The following is a 20,338-nucleotide window of genomic DNA, read 5'->3' on the forward strand; positions in this document are numbered from 1 at the left end:
TATCTTTGAGTTATCCAACTCCTGAGGTTGAAGCTAATGTAATATTTTATTCAGAGTTTATAAAGGGAAATCTTTTGCCAAGATTTTCAGTCTGTGGAGTGCCACACCCAGATCAGCTGCTCTGGAATTCCAATGTCTCATCAACCTTTCCCAGAGCTCCAACAGGCTGCCAGCTTGTATGTTGAATTTGGAACTGAAAGGTTTTGGCGCGTACAACTGTAATTGTTGATTCTAAATGATGTAGTAAAGATATTCCAGAATCTTTCTTCACAATCATGATTTATAATTGGCGTTGTCATCTGAATAAGCACATGAAGAGTTACACAGGCCTCTTATCTCTGAGTCCTTGCAGTGCAGTGTTTCTCCAACTTTAGCATCACTGGGAGGGCTTGTTAAAATCAAGCCCCATTCTCAAAGTTTTTGATTCAGTAGATCTTAGGTGGGTCCCAGGAATTGTGATACTTATAAGTTTCCCCCCGGTGAGGCTACTGCTGCCTGAGGACTACACTTTGGAAAGCACTGATCTAGCTTGCTAGTCCCGTTCCTTCCTCCACCTCTGCTTGCCTCCATCCTCTCCTCCCTCCACACCCCCACCCTTACAGGCAGCCCTCTGTGCATTACTTATCACAATTATGGTGTATTATTACTGTCCTTTCTATTGAGTTGGACTTAAAATGATGTGTGTGTTTTATATATGCATATATTACATTTAAATATACATTATATATTGATTTGTATATAACTTTAATGTTTCAAAATTACATAATTTAAAAGAGGCATTTAATTTAGAACTACCATAGTCAAACATTTTTTTTTCTTGTGGTAGAATATGTTAGAGTCATTAAAAACATATTACAAGCAATTGGAACAAATTGGCTAAGTATGAATGTGGCAGAAAATTTCCTCCATTTCTAAAGTTACTGTCTAAAATTTATATAGGGGATTGTCTTTAATTGTAAAGGACAGAAACTAGACTTTTATAAAATTGTCCCTGTCCCTTTATTCTCTGCCTTCCTCCCCCATATCCTGTCCACATTGTTTACCTCCCAGTTTTACTTCACAGAAGAGTGGCAGGGCAGATTGAACCATGGGAAAATGGAATTTTTGACAGTGACAGCAACTGTATCCAAGTGAAACATTTGAAATGGCATTTCTATGTAATCATTAAATGGGTAAAAAGTGCAGATACCCTTGATGGTTGAAGGTTGAAGGATGCAACTATATGGGGAAATTTTGAATCCAAATTATAATTAAACCCAATTTATCATACTTAACTAACTTGTAAATAGTGCAAGTACAGCAATTTCAGTGTCTATATGGTCTTTTTTTAGCATCTTTCTAGGATGTATGGACTTGGACCCACTTATTTTTTTCTTTCCTTTTTAAATTTAAGTATAATTAATGTATAATAATATTTATTTTACAGGTTACAGTATAATGAGTCACAATTTTTAAAGCTTATACTCCATTTATAGTTATTATAAAACATTGGCTATATTTTCTGTGCTGTATAATATATCCTTGTAGCTTATTTTATACGTATTGGTTTGTACCTCTTAACCCCTTAACCCCATATTGCCCCTTCCCTCTTCCCTCTCCCCACTGGTAGCCAACTAGATTGCTCTCTATATCCCTGAGTCTGTTTCTTTTTTGTTACATTCACTAGTTTGTTGGGTTTTTTTTTAGATTCCATGTATCTGTCTTTCTTTGCTTTGTTTCACTTAGCATAATACCCTTCCAGTCCATTCATCTGTTGCATATGGTAGAATTTCACAATGGACCCACTTATTTTTAATGCGAAACATGTAATACCATTAGACACTATCGTAAGTGGTTAGACTTCCAGTTTAACCCATTGAACCCTACTTAAAGATAACTACTTTGCAGTGAATGAATACAGAAAAATTTTGACAGCCTTTGAAAAAGAGAATCAATACAATGTAGTAAGGAATATTTAAAAATTTTGCATGTTTAGAGAAAAGTGGACCAATTTGACAGGAAAACAAACAAGTGAGAAAATTTGATGGAGATAGTTCATGTGAACTATGGGCACCTTAGATCATTTCTCAGAAGGATCAGCATTACTTCTAATTTCATTCTAAAAGTAATGATTTTGGGGAGGCCAGTGTTAGGGTGATTTCACTATTCCTTTTCTCATCTTATGTATGGAACAGAGGGAGGGTAGAAGTGAGATTTTCATTGCTAACTACTTAAGAGATAAAGTATACTGGGAAAGAAAACTATAGAAATGGGGTGGGTGTGTGTGTGTGTGTGTGTGTGTGTGTGTGTGTGTGTGTAAAATACATGGTCAGAAGTAACATTTACTGAACTTTGTGAGATAAAGAAGAAAAGGAAAACAGAAGAGTGCATGCATCTAACGCTTAAGGGAGAAGAAGGAAACATGATTAAAGAGGATTTGAGGTTAAATAGAAATCTTCTTGTCCATGCAGTGTATGTTGTTGGTTATGTAGAAAGTGGCTGTGAAGTCATGCTTCAAGGCGCATGTGAAGACAGAGATGTATATGTATAGCTGTGTGTGTATGTATAGCTCAGCTTCTTATGCTCAGGATGATAACAATTTATAGCATTATTTTAAAATACAGAGTTCCTGTATGTAAATGGAATACTTAAGATGGTCAGATACATTGGACTTCTTTTCAAAAACACAAAGTGAAGTAATACCAAAGACTTTGATTAATTCCACATATACCTGACACTGGCTCACAACTAGTAATATTTGACGGTTGCAATCAGCATACACTGACCCTGAGAATGTTGATTTTATAATTTGAAAATGTCCTTTGAGGCTGCTATTTTGATGAGGAAGTTCTTGCTGGCCATGATACTTGTTCAGCTAGAAGAGGGAGTGAGAAATGAGACAGCCACAAAGTGAAGCTCATTTGACTTTTGAGTCATTAAAATTTCGTTATGTACTTTCTTTCCTATGCATGATTCTAGTCTGGTCTGTTGAGAACAGCATTTTACAGAGGGTTTTTTTTTTTTTTTTTGGTCTTTTTGTCTTTTAGGGCTGCAGTCACAGCATATGGAGGTTTCCAGGCTAGGGGCAATTGGAACTGTAGCCAACAGTCTACTCCAGAGCCATAGCAACACTGGATCCAAGCAGCATCTGCGACCTACACCACATCTCATGGCAACGCTGGAGGCCAAGGATCGAACCCACGTCCTCATGGATGCTAGTCAGGTTTGCTAACTGCTGAGCCATGACAGGAACTCCTACAGCGGTCTTAACCAATTGTGTTTGGGAAGTTTTTATGAATGAAGTCTGAACTGAAGAAAGTCATAGCAAATAGATCAGGTGGGTAGGAATCCTATATTTATTGTAAGTACAATCTATGATTAGAGACCTGAAATGCATTCTGCATATAAAAAGGAAAACGTTCTGGCCACAGGCATTAAAACATTCTTCTGCTACTATTAGTGTGTATCTTATGATGCCATGTATTTTCTACCGGTAAGAAATAACCTAATTGTTTGACTTAAAAAAAGGATTTTTCTTACATCTCCTTTTAAAAAAAAACTACGTAAAGGGAATTAAATCGACCTTGTGCAATAATCATCCATTTATTTTGCTTTTGTTCCACGAGGGGCTCTAAAGAGTTATTATGCACCAGAAAAAGTAGACTTAACGTCGATTGCTCCAGAAATTCTTTATAGTCAATGTTTGAAATAGAGTGGGTTTTTTGTTTTTTTTTTGAAACTTTTCTCTGGGATAGTGTGAAGTCTTATTTTCCCCATGCATTGATCCCATTCTCATGAGAATTTTATCTCAATATTCAGCTATAGTTGATATCAAGTACTAAATATTACTGTCTTGATCATGTGTTCAATCAAACAAGAAGTACTGATCTTTGAATATAGAATTCACTGGTTTTTATTTTGATCTTGCTGCCCCAAGAAGGATCTAAGTTAGAGTACTAGGTATTGCTTTTGGACCCTGAGGAGCCTGAATGGAGAGAAGACTATATGAATAAGACTGGCAGCCAGCTGCTGCAATTGAGAGTCATTTATTTATTATTTTATTTTTTAAATTACTCAACGAATTTATTACATTTATGGTTGTACAATGATCATCACAATCCAATTTTGTAGGATTTCCATCCCACACCCCAGAGTCATTCATTTAAATCTTATTAAGCATACATTCTGTGTTAGGCAGTGGGGACACAAAGAGTACTAAAAACGTTTCCACCCTTTATCAACAGTATCATTTAGTGGGGGAGACAGAGTAAAGAGTTTTGGCCCATTCACTGTGTTAAGTGTTTTAATAAATAGGGGAACAGAAGTTAATTTCTTCTGTACAGCATATAGGTGCCATTTAGTTAATTTTTATCAGGATTGCTAGGTGGCAGAAGAAACGGCTTTTAAGGCTCATCTAAGCTAGAGTTTTCCTAACATATCAGATAATAAAAATTATGTGATGTTCTTGTTAAGAATACAGATTCTAAGACCTCCCCCATTCTCTCTGCCCTCCCCCCAAAGACTTAATGCAGTAGATCTGGAGGGGATATTAAATAACATATTGCATGTTGCTCTCCACTGTGACTTTTCAAAAGTCTAGAAGTGTTCTTTAATTTGTCTGATAAATACTAGTGTTCCTCATTGAGACTCTGGAAAAATAAAAAAGTACATCATTAAATTCTATCTCAATATAGGTATTTCTCCTGTGAGCTAAGCTGTAACTCAGGTATCTTGCTTTCTGATAAACAAAAAGATAGTGCTGTTGAAAACTAGAGGAGGTAATACTTTTCAGGAAAATTGTAGGGCTTTATGTGTATTCTCTGCTAATAAACCATCATGATTTTATGTGGATTCGAACCAAAGAGATTCTTAATAAATAGAGTACATTTTTTTTCCTTAGAACAAATTTCTAACTAATTTAACCCAGGTCATATTTGTAGTATGGTCCCAAAATTATAGAAAACATGATTTGTGCCTGGATGTTTTTAAGAGTAAATGAATTAGGCTGCATCAACCCTAGAATGATTCCAGTATGACTTTTAATTTTGATGAATCTAATTTATGTAATTTAATTTTGATGAATAGGCAACCAAAGGAATTTTACAAACATAGAGCACAGTGGATGTGATGCCCCCTGAAATTACATAAGGTTCTGGCCTTGTGGACTCTTCACTGAGTTTGAATGGTAGAGTTACGATAGCTGTATGGTCAAGTCCTATAACATTAGTTTTCAAAGCCCAATGCAAAAAAAAAAAAAAAAGCTAATTTCTCCTTTTTTCACCATTGTGGGAACACTTATAACAGCTATTCCACCCACTGAGTGAGAGGACCTAGCTATTTATATAAGCTAAAGTTTTGTGGCAAGATCTTCTATTCATTTCCTTTTCTTTTTTCTTCAGCAAATCTTGGGCAAAAATTCATTGAGTTTTTCCTTCATGCCTCTGTTTTGCTGAACAGCTGAATTCTCTTACAGAAATATAGAGTAGATTTAACTAATGATCAAAAAGTTCTTTGAAATAAAAATTGTTATGGAAATGCTAAGTAGTATAAACAATTTGAGGGCAAACATTAATAAAAGCTTCACTGCAAGCATTTTTAAAGAGGACTAATAAAAGCTTTACGGTTCAATTAATACAGCACAACATTGGGTTTTCTAGAAGCATATGGGACCCAGAAGGCCTGCCCCTGTTTTTAAAATTTACAAACTCTTTAATGATTCACCACTTTTACTCCAGTGCATTACCCACTGTGGTGCCATTTAGTCATTAAGCAGGAAACTAAAACCAGGACAAAGCTACAAACAAATATCACGGTGTCCAAGTGAGTATTTTTTCTTCAATTTGTCCGTAATATGTTACTGTAAAAAATGAATGGTAAAAGAATTATAAGACAGATCAAGTAGGTTACAGTTTCTCTGGATGAGTAATCAGTTGACTTTTTAATGAAATGCAGGTCAAATATTATTGCATTAAGCTCTATGTAACTAAAATATTTTCTAGCTCCCAGCTAATTATCTGTTTCAAGTAGTGTTCAAGAAAAATATTTTAAGATAATGAAATAAATTAGTCCCTTTAAGTTTGGTGTAACAGAATATGATCACAGAGTATAGTATTGGTTGGAAATACTGCGTGCTAAATTTATTAAATATTGTTTTAGATTTTTTATTACTATAACTTCACAGTTAAGTGATTCATTCTTTTTCTTTTGCTAAATCTAAACTTCTCAACTAGATATTCAAGTCTCAAAGATATACCAGAAAGAGCATTTTATTCATTTTCCAGTTCCTGAGAGACAGTGCTTTAAAAGAGAGATACAAACCTTTACTTTGTACATTTATTTGTTCTCAGCTTTGCTTTTAACAATTAGTTTTTGTGCGTATTTCAGTTTATATGTTTCTCATTGTGTTCAGTATTGTAGCACTAATTCAAACAGAAAAGGTTAGTTCTGGCTCACATAAATAAAAACTAAAAAGGTTTTCCTAAATGGTAGGCTGTTCTTTTTCTAATGACTATTCAGAGCCCCAGACAGCTTCTATTCTGTGACTCATACTTCTTCAGCTCATAGATTCTAAGGTCAATGTGCATCCCTACATCAAGCGGAAGAGAAATGGAAGAAGTGGATTATGTTCAAAAAGTTTCCATAGCCATAGTGCTTCTACTCACATTTCATTGGGTAGAATTTAGTCACATGGTCGTTAAGTAACTATAAAGGATGCTGGGAAATGTAGTCCAGCAGGACTCCAGGAAGAGGACAAAAAAGGTTTTGTGAATATCTGGCCAGTCCCTACCACATTTATCTTAAACATTTACCTGGGAGTACAAATATGGTATTTCTTGCAAGAGGTGGAAGATTTCCTAATGTACTCTTCATTAAACCAATTATTACAGAGTTAAATAAGATTCCTTTAGAGAGATAGAAGCATATTATAGTCAGGGCATGTCCATTTATGTATATTTTCTAAGAGCTGCTTAATGAAGCCTTTCTTTAGAATTATGCTAAATCATAAAACAGTCTGTCTGTTAGAAAATTCAGGTTCTTGTTGTTAGTGGAACTCCCCATAAAGTGGGAATAATATGTATAATGTAGAATATTGTGTGTTCTTAACTAGTGTATAAAAGTCATGTCAGTGACAGCTGAAGACTGCAAAAAAAAAATCATATATCTGAATGTATAGTTGCATGTATACTGAGGAAAAGTAATATTCACAATATCTTATGTCTGCTTTTTATTGTATATTGGAGTCACACTTTTAAACATCTTCATAGTTTTAAATATGATCATGAAAATCTAGGCCAGATAAGCAATGGATGATAGATACTTCTTTTATACTGATCTTTTCATGAATGCAGTTATAAAATAATGCTAGGCTATTTGAAGATCCATAAGCAAAAATTTGGTACTTCTGAAAAATGCACATGGGCAGTTTTTTGTTTATAGCAGTATGTGGACCTTTATAGAGTTTTTGTTTTTTCCTCTGTGTACTTTGGGGTTGGCTCTTCAGAGTACCAAAATTGTGTGTATGCATGTGTATGTGCCCATGTGTGATTGTGTTGCAACATTACAATAACTTTCAGGGAATACAGAGATATGTAGGACCATATAAGCGCCACGAATATATTTTACTTTCTTTGATTCTCTCTGTATTTCTTAATTTTTATCTTTCATCTTTTGAGAATATCAGTATATAAGCAGTCTTCTCTGTTTACGATTTATTGCTTCCAATTTGTCGTACAGTTAGAAAACAAAAATTATGCTAAATAAAATTGTTTAGTAAGATAAGAATAAGTTCTGTATGTTCTGAGGAAATGTGCAAAAGTGTCTTTTATGACCAAAATACATGTTTGTTTTTTCTTATACATTGTAATTATACTTTACCTGTTTCCCTAGCCCTTTTATTTTCTTGGTTCTTTCTGTCTTGCTATATAGATCAAGAAAATTCTGAGTTTCCAATACGTGAAGCATTGTTGCAGGTTTGATTTTGTCATGCTTATCCTTGCAAATTATGATCAATACATTCTATCAATGTATGCTCCATATGTTAGTTTATGTTACTTCAGAGGCACTTTAATACTCAAAATGAAAGACTCCTTACTAAATTATTGTAAGTTTTTCTTTAAAATCTTGTTTGATTAACAGGAAATAGAAAACTCTGGGGTAGCCTGTGAAATTGTTTGAAGTCTTTTTTCATGATAACTTTCTGGCATTTGATTATATAAGGCTCTTTCCTTTTATGATAGATGCTTGCTCATCAGACAGCACTGCATAATTAACCTTTACTTCCAGACTCTTCCAAGAAAACTTTCTCTTCATTATTGATATTACAGCTACACTGGCAACTGGCTGAGCTGGGGAATTTCCTCTGCAGTTGGAATTTGCCCTAATAATTTTGCCCTCCTTGGAATTCTTTGAGTCCTGAGAGAAGGCAGGTAGTCATAGCTACACATATATGGGCACTCATCTTTTATCTTTCACTCTCAGAGGAAATTGTTCTTCAGAAAGAAATGCTGAAATGACAATGAAACATATTGTTAATAAGAAAAACCGCTTATGAGGTTTGGACTCTCTCAAATTGTGAGCATATTTAATAAAAGCTGGTGGTACCTCCTGGGTCTATTGTTACTAAAAAGGCTACTTGATTACCTTACTTATGTTTTTCTGATCTTGAGTGCTTTCTGGAGATCTAAGACTGCTGTACATATTGGAAAAACCAGAACATTATCTTGAACCTCTCTTTTAAAAATCTCTATCTGATAGGAAAAAATATGGCAAGTAATTATAGTGTTTGGTTTGTCACTGGGACCTCAGATGTCTTCCCAGTGTGTTCATAGGTGTGGATATTTTGGAAATATTATTGTCTTTAGGGCATACTGTTGTAATATATTATTAACACAGTGATTGTGAAGTAATTCTTTCTGAAGCCCTATTTCCCCTCATTATATGTTTTATTAAATAAGTATTTATGAGAGATATTTTTAACCGCTTTAAGAAAATAAGAGCACATGGATATGAAAATTATTTTTGCATTGTTTTTATGTTACTCTTGATTGTATCTGTATCTTTGTGTCTATAATTTGATGATTGATTTTTTAATGGAGAATTAGATGTATCTTATTTTGGTTTTATGTTTAAATTGAAATAATAAATTAGAAAACAGATTTTAAAGGTAATACTATTTCAGTGAAAGGATCTACAAATTAGTAGGAAAAGTCAGGAAGCCAATTATAGAAAGAGGAAAAATAATATATACCATAACTTGTGTTAGGTAATGTGTGCTATTCAATCTCTGAATTTTAATGAAACATGTCAAAGTAGAGTTCATTTTCCCTTCTGTTGGGAGAATTGATAATCCGCTTACCCATCTGCCTTCCTACATTTCTGAGTTTTCTTTCTTTATTTTGCTTTTATCCTGCTTAACTCCAAAAAGGATTTGGGATCTATATAATAAGTTTTAAAAAATAAAAATACATGAAAAAAAGAAAGGAAATTAAGGAAGGAAAATCAGATGAACGTGTTTAGTACATATACTAAGATTCTGTGAAGTTGCTAGAGTAATGGATTTGGCTTTGAGCTTCCTGGTAGCAAGTCTGTTTTCTCCTCTGAGGTTACTCTTCCTTCAGCCTAAATCTGATCAAGTCATTGTCCTCTTTAAAAAATGTTAGGGTAATAAAAATGATTAAAAAAATAAAATAAAGTAGAAAGACAAAAAAAATAATAATAATAAAAAAAGTTAGGGAATTTCCATCATGGCTCAGTGGAAACCAACCTGACTAGTGTCCGTGAGGATACAGGTTTGCTCTCTGGCCTTGCTCAGTGGGTTAAGGATCTGACGTTGCTATGAGCTGTGGTGTAGGTTGCAGATGTGGCTTGGATCCCAGGTTGCTGTGGTTGTGGAATTCCATATGCCGCAGGTTCAGCCCTAAAAAGAAAAAAAAAAAAAGTCAGTGGCTGCCCATCACCTCTACTTGAGGTATATCTGCACCCTTTCCAGGTTTGTCTTCCTTTTTTTCTTCAATGAACCAGGAACTCTGTTCTGGTCACCTCATGGAGCTGTGTGCCTTTCTATAGGCTCTGCTTTCTTGCCTGCAGACCTTTTAAGTGCACCTTACTCATTGCTGGGTGTGCCTTCCCCCGATTCCTGTACCTTCTACCTGTCCAGGTCTTGGATAATGTCTTTTTTTTTTTTTTTAGAGCCAAAGGCGTGGCGCATGGAAGTTCCCAGGCTAGTGGTCAAATGGAGCTGTAGCTGCCAGCCAACACCACAGCCACAGCAACAGCAGATCTAAGCTGCGTCTACAACCTATACCACAGCTTGTGGCAATGCAGGATCCTTAACACACTGAGCAAGGCCAGGTATCAAACCCACAGCCTCATGGAAACTAGTTGAGTTTGTTTCCACTGAGCCACAAGGGGAACTCCAGTAATGTCTTTATTTATCATTCAAGACATGACTCCATTTCTATTGTGTGAGGCCTCCTGGGTGAACCTGAGCTCCTCTGACATCTGTTACCTCTGTTGATTATGGAACTTATCTCCTGATACTGGGAGTTGTCTTAGTAATGGCTTGGTAATAAAACAAGCTTTGGAGAGCAAGGAACATCTTTCTGATTTTTTTTTTTTTGATATAAAATAGAGCAATGGGCTGTTTTACTCCTAGCTGCTTGCTTAGTTAACCAATATGCTGCCTAACATGTAAAAGGAGCCAGATAAGTGAGGAAGAAAGGGCACTTTGAGGGGAGGCTGATGATAGTAGTGCTATCTGCAAGGGTGGGGAAGCTGTTGAAAATATGTGAGCAAAACCAAGCTGCTTGATCTTGGGAAAATCATATCCCTTCCCTTTGTTTCTTCACACGTGCTCATTTGTTGATTTTCTGTTCTTTTCACTTCTTCTGAATGACAGTTTCGAGATGCTCTTTTGCCTCTATTTAGTGCTACCCTTTGAAGTTTTTTTTCTCTTTCTAGGGTGTCTTGTCTGTCCTTGAATAATAAACATTGCAATAGGGTGCTTATCGTTGGCAAGACTTGCAGCCACATGCAGAGTTCTCTAAATGGGAAGTCTCTAAATTTGGACTGGCTTTAGCTAGCACAGTGGTAGAAACAGACCTACAGCCTTTTTACTTTTAGTACCTTGGAGCTCTCCCTGTTGCAACACTTTTGAGCTACCTCCTTCCCTATAAAAAATACACACCATAGTTAAGAATAGAACAAAGAGTAAAATGGATTTTGAATTGTGATTTAGCAGGAAATTGTTTTAAGTCAGTGTAGAGCTCATTAGTCCAATGTCCTTTAAACTTTAAAAAATTAATGCAGTTTTTGCATACTATATTATTAAAACAGTAACCTTTTGTGTACTAAGTATTTGAAGACCTTCCGTAAAATATGTAACAAGGCAAAATAGCTGGTTTAAAACTTATGGCTTTGTGATTGATATGTTTTCAACTCCTCTTATTTAAAATGATGAACTTGTAAGCATTTTGCTTTAATAGTTGAAGTCTTCATAAAGATTAAATTAGGATCCTAAACTTTCTGTGTGTCCATTAAAGATATATTTTTGCAGCTTGATATTTGATGGACAGAGTGACCTCTTACTTTGGTATATATATCTAGTCACACAGATACAGGTTCCTTTATATCTGCCAAGGATGTTAATATTTCTAAAGATCATGAAAAGAACAGATGTAGACCAAGCAAGCACTGTATGTCTTTCATTCACAGCTCTCTGGGGAACCTCTTTAGGTAGGTTTTTGTTTGTCACACACGTAACAAGTATGTCTTTACCCTGAATGATGCAATGATCCAGCCTCCTGTGGGGTAACTTCCACTGACAATAACGCCATAACCCGTTAGTTGATTGCAAACTCCCTGAAACCATAGGGAATTGCCCCAGTCTAAATGAGTGGCTAATTCTTAAACTACAAGGTAAACCTGAGGTCCTTAGGGAGTAGAAACATGTGAAGGTTGGATTGTTTATTTTGCCCGATATAACTGTAGGATCATTAAGGAAATGTTTACATCCTGTTGTGGTCATACGCTCTTAACCAATGTATGAGGTGAAGAGGTTTGATCTTTTTGGTTCTACTTCCTGTATATTTCTTAACATTCTCTACCCACCCACCACCACTCCTATGAAAAAAAGTTATCACCCTCATCAGGCCTAAATAAACCCATGTATCTTGCTTTGCATACTTTGTTACCTTATCTGTTAATGCGAAATTATACAGAAGCATATTTGAACTTAGTAAAAGCTCAGAGACTTAAAACATAAGCTCTGGAAAACAAGTGTTACCTGTCATCTCTCTGTTATTCATTAAATCTCACTTTGTTTCAGTTTCCTTATTTGGAAAATATATAATGAATTTGTTATATTGGTACATAAAAGGTATAATTATAAAAATAGTAAAGGATCTCAAGTTCTTTTAGAAATATTACACATAAATTTATAATTTTTTCTCAACTGGAACTTAAAACTATCCTTTTGTGAATGTCTCTATAAACTCTGATGTCTATAGATCTCACTGATGAGGAAGACCATCATTTCCAGGCTCTATCACAGTTTTTAGTTTTGTCTCTGTCTCAAGTTTGTTCACTTTTGAGCAAATGGAATTATGCCTTTCCTCTTTCTTACTATATGCTAGCTCTCTGATCCATACCCCAATAGTGAAAGATTTTGTTGCCTTGCTTCACCTACTTGGTGTATTTTTATACCATTTGCAATGCCAACATTTGCTGTGAGTACCTTCCCTCTGCCTCTCCTGCCCTCAGTCCCTATCAACATTTGCTGTTGTACATTGATTACATGTGGTTTCATAAAAACATTTGACCTGAATATGTTTTTGTAACTGATAACTAACAACATTGTCTTGTCATTTTTGTCATTTTTTTTTAGTCAAATTAGATATGCTGCTGATGAAATTGATGAGGGATTTATCATTTTTATAGTTTCCATTCTGTGGCCATAGATGAGGTTATATATGGTACTCAGATTTAGATCAAACAGTTAGAGGACTCTGTGGGCTTTATAATAGGTAGTAGGCAGCATAGTAAAATGGGAAGAGTAAGAATACCCGAAGGAGTCAGGAAATCTCTGTTAGAAACTCAGTTCTGCACTAACTGGGGGCTTTGGAAAAGTTGTTTTACCTCTTTGGTTAGGTTTTCCATCTTGTGTTAGTTTCCTGTGGCTGTTGTAATTACCACAAACTTTACGGCTTAGGACAACAGAAATGTATTCTCTTATAGTTCCAGAGTTACAAGTCTAAAATCAGTTTCACTGGGCTGAAATCAAGGTGTTGGCAGGGTCGCACTCCCTCCAGAGGCTCTAGGGAGAGAATGTGTTCTTGTCTCTTCCAGTTTCTGGTGGCTGCCATCCTTTCTTAGTCTGTGGTTGCATCACTCCAGGCTCTGCCTCCAAGGTCACACTGCCTTCTCCTCTTTTTTTTTTTTTTTTTTGTATCAGAGTATAGTTGATTTATATTGTTGTGCCAGTTTCCACTGTACAGCAAAGTGATCCAGGCATACATAAATATACATTCCCTTTCTTATATTATCTTCCATTATGATCTATCCCAGGAGATTACATATAGTTCTCTGTGCTATACAGCAGGACCTCATTGCTTACCCATTCTAAGTGTAATAGTCTGTATCTACTAACCCCAAGTTCCCATCCATCCCACTCCCTCCCCTTTCCCCTTGGCAACCAGAAGTCTATTCTCTGTGTATGTGAATCTGTTTCTGTTTTGTAGACCTGTTCATTTGTGCCATAATGTAGATTCCACATATAAGTGCTATCATATGGTATTTGTCTTTCTCTTTTTGATTTACTTAGTATTCAGAATTGCTATTTGCGTCCATGTTGCTACAGATGACATTATTTCTTTCTCTTTAAAGGCTGAGTAGTATTCCACTGTATATATGTACCATATCTTTTTTTTTTTTTTGTCTTTTTAGCTATTTCTTGGGCCACTCCTGCGGCATATGGAGGTTCCCAGGCTAGGGGTCGAATCGGAGCTGTAGCCACCGGCCTACGCCAGAGCCACAGCAACGCGGGATCCGAGCCGCGTCTGCAACCTACACCACAGCTCAAGGCAACGCCGGATCCTTAACCCACTGAGCAAGGGCAGGGACCGAACCCGCAACCTCATGGTTCCTAGTCGGATTTGTTAACCACTGTGCTACGACAGGAACTCCGTACCATATCTTCTTAATGCATTCATCTGTCATTGGACATTTAGGTTGTTTCCCTGTCATGGATATTGTGAATTATGCTGCTATGAGTGTAGAGTACAGGTATCTTTTTGAATGAAAGTTTTGTTTGGATAGATGCCCAGGAGTGGGACTGATGGATTATATGGTAGTTTTATATTTAGTTTTCTGAGAAACCTCCATGCTGTTCTACATAGTCGTTATAACAATTTACATACCCACCAAGAGTGTAGGGACTTCTCCTCTTCTACATGTATCAAATCTCTCATTGCCTCTCTGTTATAATGATACATATGATTAATCTCTTCATCTCAAAATCTTTAATCACATTTGCAAAGTACTTCTGTGCCATATGAGGTAACAGTCGTAGGTTCCAGGGATAGAGATATGTGGATATCTTTTGGGGGGGTCATTATTCAGCCTACCAAACAACTGAAATCGTTTCTGAAGTCGTGACGGTTTGTAATGTGTATTTATGTCTTTGTTCATTCATCTACCTACTTATTAAACTTTTATTTCATGCCCACTATATGCCAGACACTGTGCTAGATATTAGGAATAACGTGCTAACCATGCCTTTAAGAGGTTCATTCTGTTTTCAATAATATATCATACAGAATAAATGCAGGTATAAAGGTAAGAGAGACAACTTGACCCAGATAATTAGATTAACTCCGTGTATGTGTCCTTTCATATAATTTTAGAGCATAAGCAATCATCATGCCTCAATGCTTGTAAATTATTTCAGTAACTCTAGGAGTTATGTGCAGCCTGTAGACCCGAAAAGTGTTTTGCAATGGGGAAAAGATGTATCAGCTTCAGTTCAATACAAAAGAATGTGTTGAGTACAAAATAAAGCATAAACTTTGTCCTCCCCCACCAAAGAATATATAATCTTATACAATTCTTACCAACCCTGGCTGCACATCAACATCAGCAGTAGAGTTTTCAAAGATAATGATGCCTGCTTCTTCACCCAAATTGTGCTTGGTTTTCCATGGAGCCCAGAGGATTTTTGTTTTGTTTTGTTTAAAGCTCATCGGAGATTCTTTCATGCTGTTGCCCTTGAGCTCAGAGAATCTGTGATGGAATAGAAGCCACCTATAACTAGGAAAACAAATAACAGGGACTGACAAAAATGTAACACAAAATGCCATTAGTTCCATTAGAATATACAGAAACAAAATAATTTGGATACTCAGGGGAAGATGAGATCATACCTGGCTCAGTGGAAATTTGGAGAAGGATGTATATGAAATGTCCTTGATGGATGGGTAGGAGTTCAGAAGGCATTAGGGGAGGGAGATGGGAAGAGAATCCACAAGGTGTGGAGGTGGGGAAAGGAGGTGGGTCATGGCTGAAGGCAGGAGCCAGGGTCCAAAATCTAGGACCCCGTTCACCTTTTGCTCAGACATTCTGGCCCAGAACCCATAGGCACCCGAGAAATCTAAGTTTAAACCTCTTCTTCTAGGTTATTTCTAAGGTATATATTTTCAAGATGAGAAGGTAGAACATATTTTTTAATAGCTGATAGATTGATTTATAATTTTTTAAAAAATTAGAAAACATGACAGGCAGACCTCTTTGTATTCTTGCTGTCATGTCCATTCTGTAAATATTGGGAGCAGACATCAGTGAAAAAAATGGAGAGGTAAATTAAAAAAAAAAAGTTTCAAAAGAGGAATATCCAGGATAAAGTAATGGATTAGAAGACAGAAAAACACAGTGGGAATTTAAACTTCAAGACTGAGGCTAGAATTATTGAGAGTAAGAGATATTGATAAATGGTAGCTAACATTTGTTGAGTTTTTCCACAGGCCAGGGTCTTACCATTACATTTTCTTTATATCATGAATTTCTTTTCGAAACTCCCAAGGTCAGTATTGTTCTTATCCCCATTTTATAAGTGAGGAAGTTGATATTTGAGAGGTTAAGTATCTTGCTCCACCAAAGTCTTATAGAGTGGAAATAGGACTCAGATCAGGTACGTGATTTCTCGAGTTTGTATTGTTGACAATAAAAAACAGTTATCATGAGGCTAGCCTGAGGATAAAGTTGAAGAAAAGTTGGACCCAAAGATAAGAATTTAAGAGTGATCTGAAGAGAAGTTGCACATGAGTGGCTTCAAATTAGCAAACATCAACTTATCAATTAAAAAATGGGAGAAAGAGAAAAGAGCAGATGGCCTTAGAGCAAGCCTCATTGTAACTTTCAGGTATTGTCTCTTATCCCTGTTTAAAGCTGCCAGTCTCCCAGGTTCACAAGGATAGTTCAATATGTGCAAATCAATCAACATCATACACCACATTCACAGAAGAAAAGTTAAAAACCACATGATCATCTCAACAGATTCAGAGAGAGCATTTGACAAAGTCCAACATTCATTTCTGATCAAAACTCTTACCAAAGTGAGTATAGTGGGAACATACCTTAACATAATAAAAAGCCATGTACGACAAACCCACAGCAAATATAATACTCAATGGAGAAAAGCTGAAAGCCTGTCCACCAAAATCTGGAATGAGACAAGGATGCCCCTCTTACCACCTTTATTCAACATAGTAGTGGAAGTCCTAGCCACAGCAATCAGACAAACAAAAGAAATAAAAGGCATCCAAATAGGAAGAGAAGAGGTAAAACTGTCACTGTATGCAGATGACATGATACTAGATATAGAAAACCCTAAGGACTCAACCCCAAAACTACTTGAACTGATCAACAAATTCAGCAAAGTAGCAGGATGTAAGATTAACATTCAGAAATCAGTCACATTTCTCCACACTAACAACGAAATATTAGAAAAGGATACAAAAATACAATACCTTTTAAAATTGCACCCCCAAAAATCAAGCACCTGGGAATACAGCTGACCAAAGAGGTGAAGGACTTATATGCCGAGAACTATAAAACATTAATCAAGGAAATTAAAGAAGATGTAAAGAAATGGAAAGCTATTCCATGCTCCTGGGTTGGAAAAATTAATATGGTAAAAATGACCACACTACGCAAAGCAATCTACAGATTCAGTGCAATCCCTATCAAATTACCCATGACATTTTTCACACAACTACAACAAACAATCCAAAAATGTATATGGAACCACAAAAGACCCAGAATTGCCAAAGCAACCCTGAGGAACAAAAACCAAGCAGGAGGCGTCACTCTCCCACACTTCAGGCAATATTACAAAGCCACAGTCATCAGGACAGTGTGGTACGGATACCAAAACAGACAGGCAGACCAATGGAACGGAATGGAGAACCCAGAAATACACCCAGACACCTCTGGTCAGTGAATCTTTGACAAAGGAGGCAAGAACATCAAAGGGGAAAAAGACAGTCTTTTCAGCAAGTATTGCTGGGAAACCTGGACAGCTGCATGCAAATCAACGAAACTACAACACACCCTCACACCATGCACGAAAATAAACTCAAAGTGGCTGAAAGACTTAAATATAAGACAAGACGCCATCAAACTCCTGGAAGAGAACATAGGCAAAACATTCTCTGATATCAACCTTATGAATATTTTCTCAGGTCAGTCTCCCAAAGCAACAGAAATAAGAGCAAAAATAAACCAATGGGACCTAATCAAACTGGCAAGCTTTTGCACAGCAAAGGAAACCAAAAAGAAAACAAAAAGACAACTTACAGAACGGGAAAAAATAGTTTCAAATGATGCTGCTGACAAGGACTTAATCTCTAGAATATACAAGCAACTTATACAACTCAAGAGCAAAAAAGCCAACCACCCAATGGAAAAATGGGCAAAAGAGCTGAATAGACATCTCTCCAAGGAAGATGTACAGATGGCCAACAAGCACATGAAAAAATGTTCAACATCCCTGATTATTAGAGAAATGCAAAGCAAAACTACCACGAGACTCCACCTCACACCAGTCAGAAAGGCCATCATTAAAAAGTCCACAAATAACAAAGGCTGGATGGGGTGTGGAGAAAAGGGAACCCTCTGGCACTGTTGGTGGCAATGGAAACTGGTACAACCACTATGGAGAACAGTATGGAATATCTTAGAAAACTATACACAGAACTACCATGTGACCACCCAGCAGTCCCACTCTTGGGCATAAATCCAGACAAAAACTTTCCTTGAAAAAGACACACGCACCGGCATGTTCATTGCAGCTCTACTCACAATAGCCAAGACAGGGAAACAACCCAAATGTCCACTGACAGGTGATTGGATTAGGAAGATGTGGTATAGATACACAATGGAATACTACTCAGCATAAAAAAAACCAAAATAATGCCACTTGCGGCAACATGGATGGAACTAGGGACTCTCATCCTGAGTGAAGTAAGTCAGAAAGAGAAAGACAAATGCCATATGATATCACACATCTGGAATCTAATATACGGCACAATGAACCTTTCCACAGAAAAGAAAATCATGGTCTTGGAGAACAGACTTGTGGTTGCCGAGGAGGAGGAGGAGGGAGTGGGATGGACTGGGAGTTTGTGGTTAATAGATGCGAACTATTGCCTTTGGAACGGATTAGCAATGAGATCCTGCTGTGTGGCTCTGGGAACTATGTCTAGTCACTTATGATGGAGCATGATAATGGGCTAAAATAGAATGGTACTTGTATGTGCAACTGGGTCACCATGCTGTACAGTAGAAAAAAAAAATTGTATTGGGGAAATAACAATAAAAGAAATTTAAAAAAAAAGCTTTCAGTCGATGATTCATTTTACAACGTCTGAATATTTAAGCAGGCAAATAAACCAGTCTTTCAGTCCTGAGTTATTTCCACTATGTATAAGATTCCACTTAATAACTTGAGTTGCTTGAAGGAGATAAATCTAAATATTTTCTTAACTAATGTCACCTGTGTCTGTGAACCTGATTTTGTTTCAAATCCTTAGCTCCTTTGTGGGATTCCATTTTCCCACCTTACTCCATGTTTTTCCCAATAGAGGAGGCCTAATCTAAAGAGGGGTTATGGCAGTGTAAGAGGATTGTCAGAATAATTCAATATCATTGTCATTTTAAACAGTTTGTAAACAAAGATATTGAAAGGACAGATAATACATAAATGGTGAGAATCCTAGACTGTTGAGCTTTTTCCTCCCCCTCCTCTCAGAATGCCTGAAACTATTTTATTGCACCCTTCTCACAGAGTATGCAAAAAGGACACTATTAAATAATCCATAAAATTACTGCCTTTGAAATATATGTTACGTTCTTTTTTTGTTAGCTGTTGGTATACCAGATCAAGTTTTTCATGCTGGTCTTGCTCTCCCTCACCCCCATTTGCCCACATCTGTATCCAGCATGTTTACTTGAAGACTTCAGATATTAAATAAAAAAAAATTTAGAATAGCTTTGTAGTTGTGTCAAATAATGTTATAATATTATATTTTTTGGTACTGGTTTTCATGAAATCTCATTTTTCTCCTTGATTTATAATTTTACCTCTTACAAAACTAGCATCATACCTAAGTTCTTTTAAAAAATGCTGAAGAGCTTTAATATGTATCCTGTATGTTGTATTTTTTTTTAGTACTGTAGTTTAGTGCTGGGTATAATGTGATTTTCTTATATAACTCACCCCACCTAACTTTATTAGCAAAATTAATGAAATGAGACTCTCACAAAAGTGTTTGGTTAGAACCAAGGGAAATCAAACTAACTCGCATTAACAGTCAAGGTCGACTTCCAGAATAAGTGGTTTTACAGTTTGAAGTTAAACAACTTTATTTACAGACAACAATCAAGGCAAATATGTCCATCGCTCTTATTTGAAAGACATTGGTTAAGGTAGAGTTTGGTCTATGTATTAAAAATCATCCATAGAGCTTAAAAAAAAAGAAAAGAAAAGAAAAGAAAACCTGAAATGGGACCCCCAATCTCAGTGATTCTGACTTAATTGGACTTCTGAGAGGCCGAGGCATGGGTATTCATTAAACCCCAATGTGATTATATTATGCAACCAGTGTTGAGAACTGCTATTAAAAGAAACATCAAGGAAGCACAAAGGAGCAGGAGAAAGTAAATATAAAATTCTTACCCTTTAGGAGATGACATATACTTTCTAAAAAAGGAAATGTTATCTAATTAGTTATGAAAATTAAACTCTTAGTTCTTATATTTTGAAAGGAGACAAATTAATCTCATTTATGCATTAATTGTTACAAGGACA

The 20,338-nt window shown here is 36.2% G+C and overlaps 1 protein-coding gene across 19 annotated transcripts in view; it reads left to right on the forward strand.

Annotated features, from left to right (window-relative positions):
* Positions 1–20,338, forward strand: part of HDAC9 (histone deacetylase 9) — a 1,028,404-nt gene that overhangs the window by 142,161 nt on the left and 865,905 nt on the right. The window lies entirely within an intron of this gene.

The sequence above is a fragment of the Sus scrofa genome, chromosome 9 (genome assembly GCF_000003025.6).
Source record: "Sus scrofa isolate TJ Tabasco breed Duroc chromosome 9, Sscrofa11.1, whole genome shotgun sequence".
NCBI classification, from domain to species: domain Eukaryota; kingdom Metazoa; phylum Chordata; class Mammalia; order Artiodactyla; family Suidae; genus Sus; species Sus scrofa.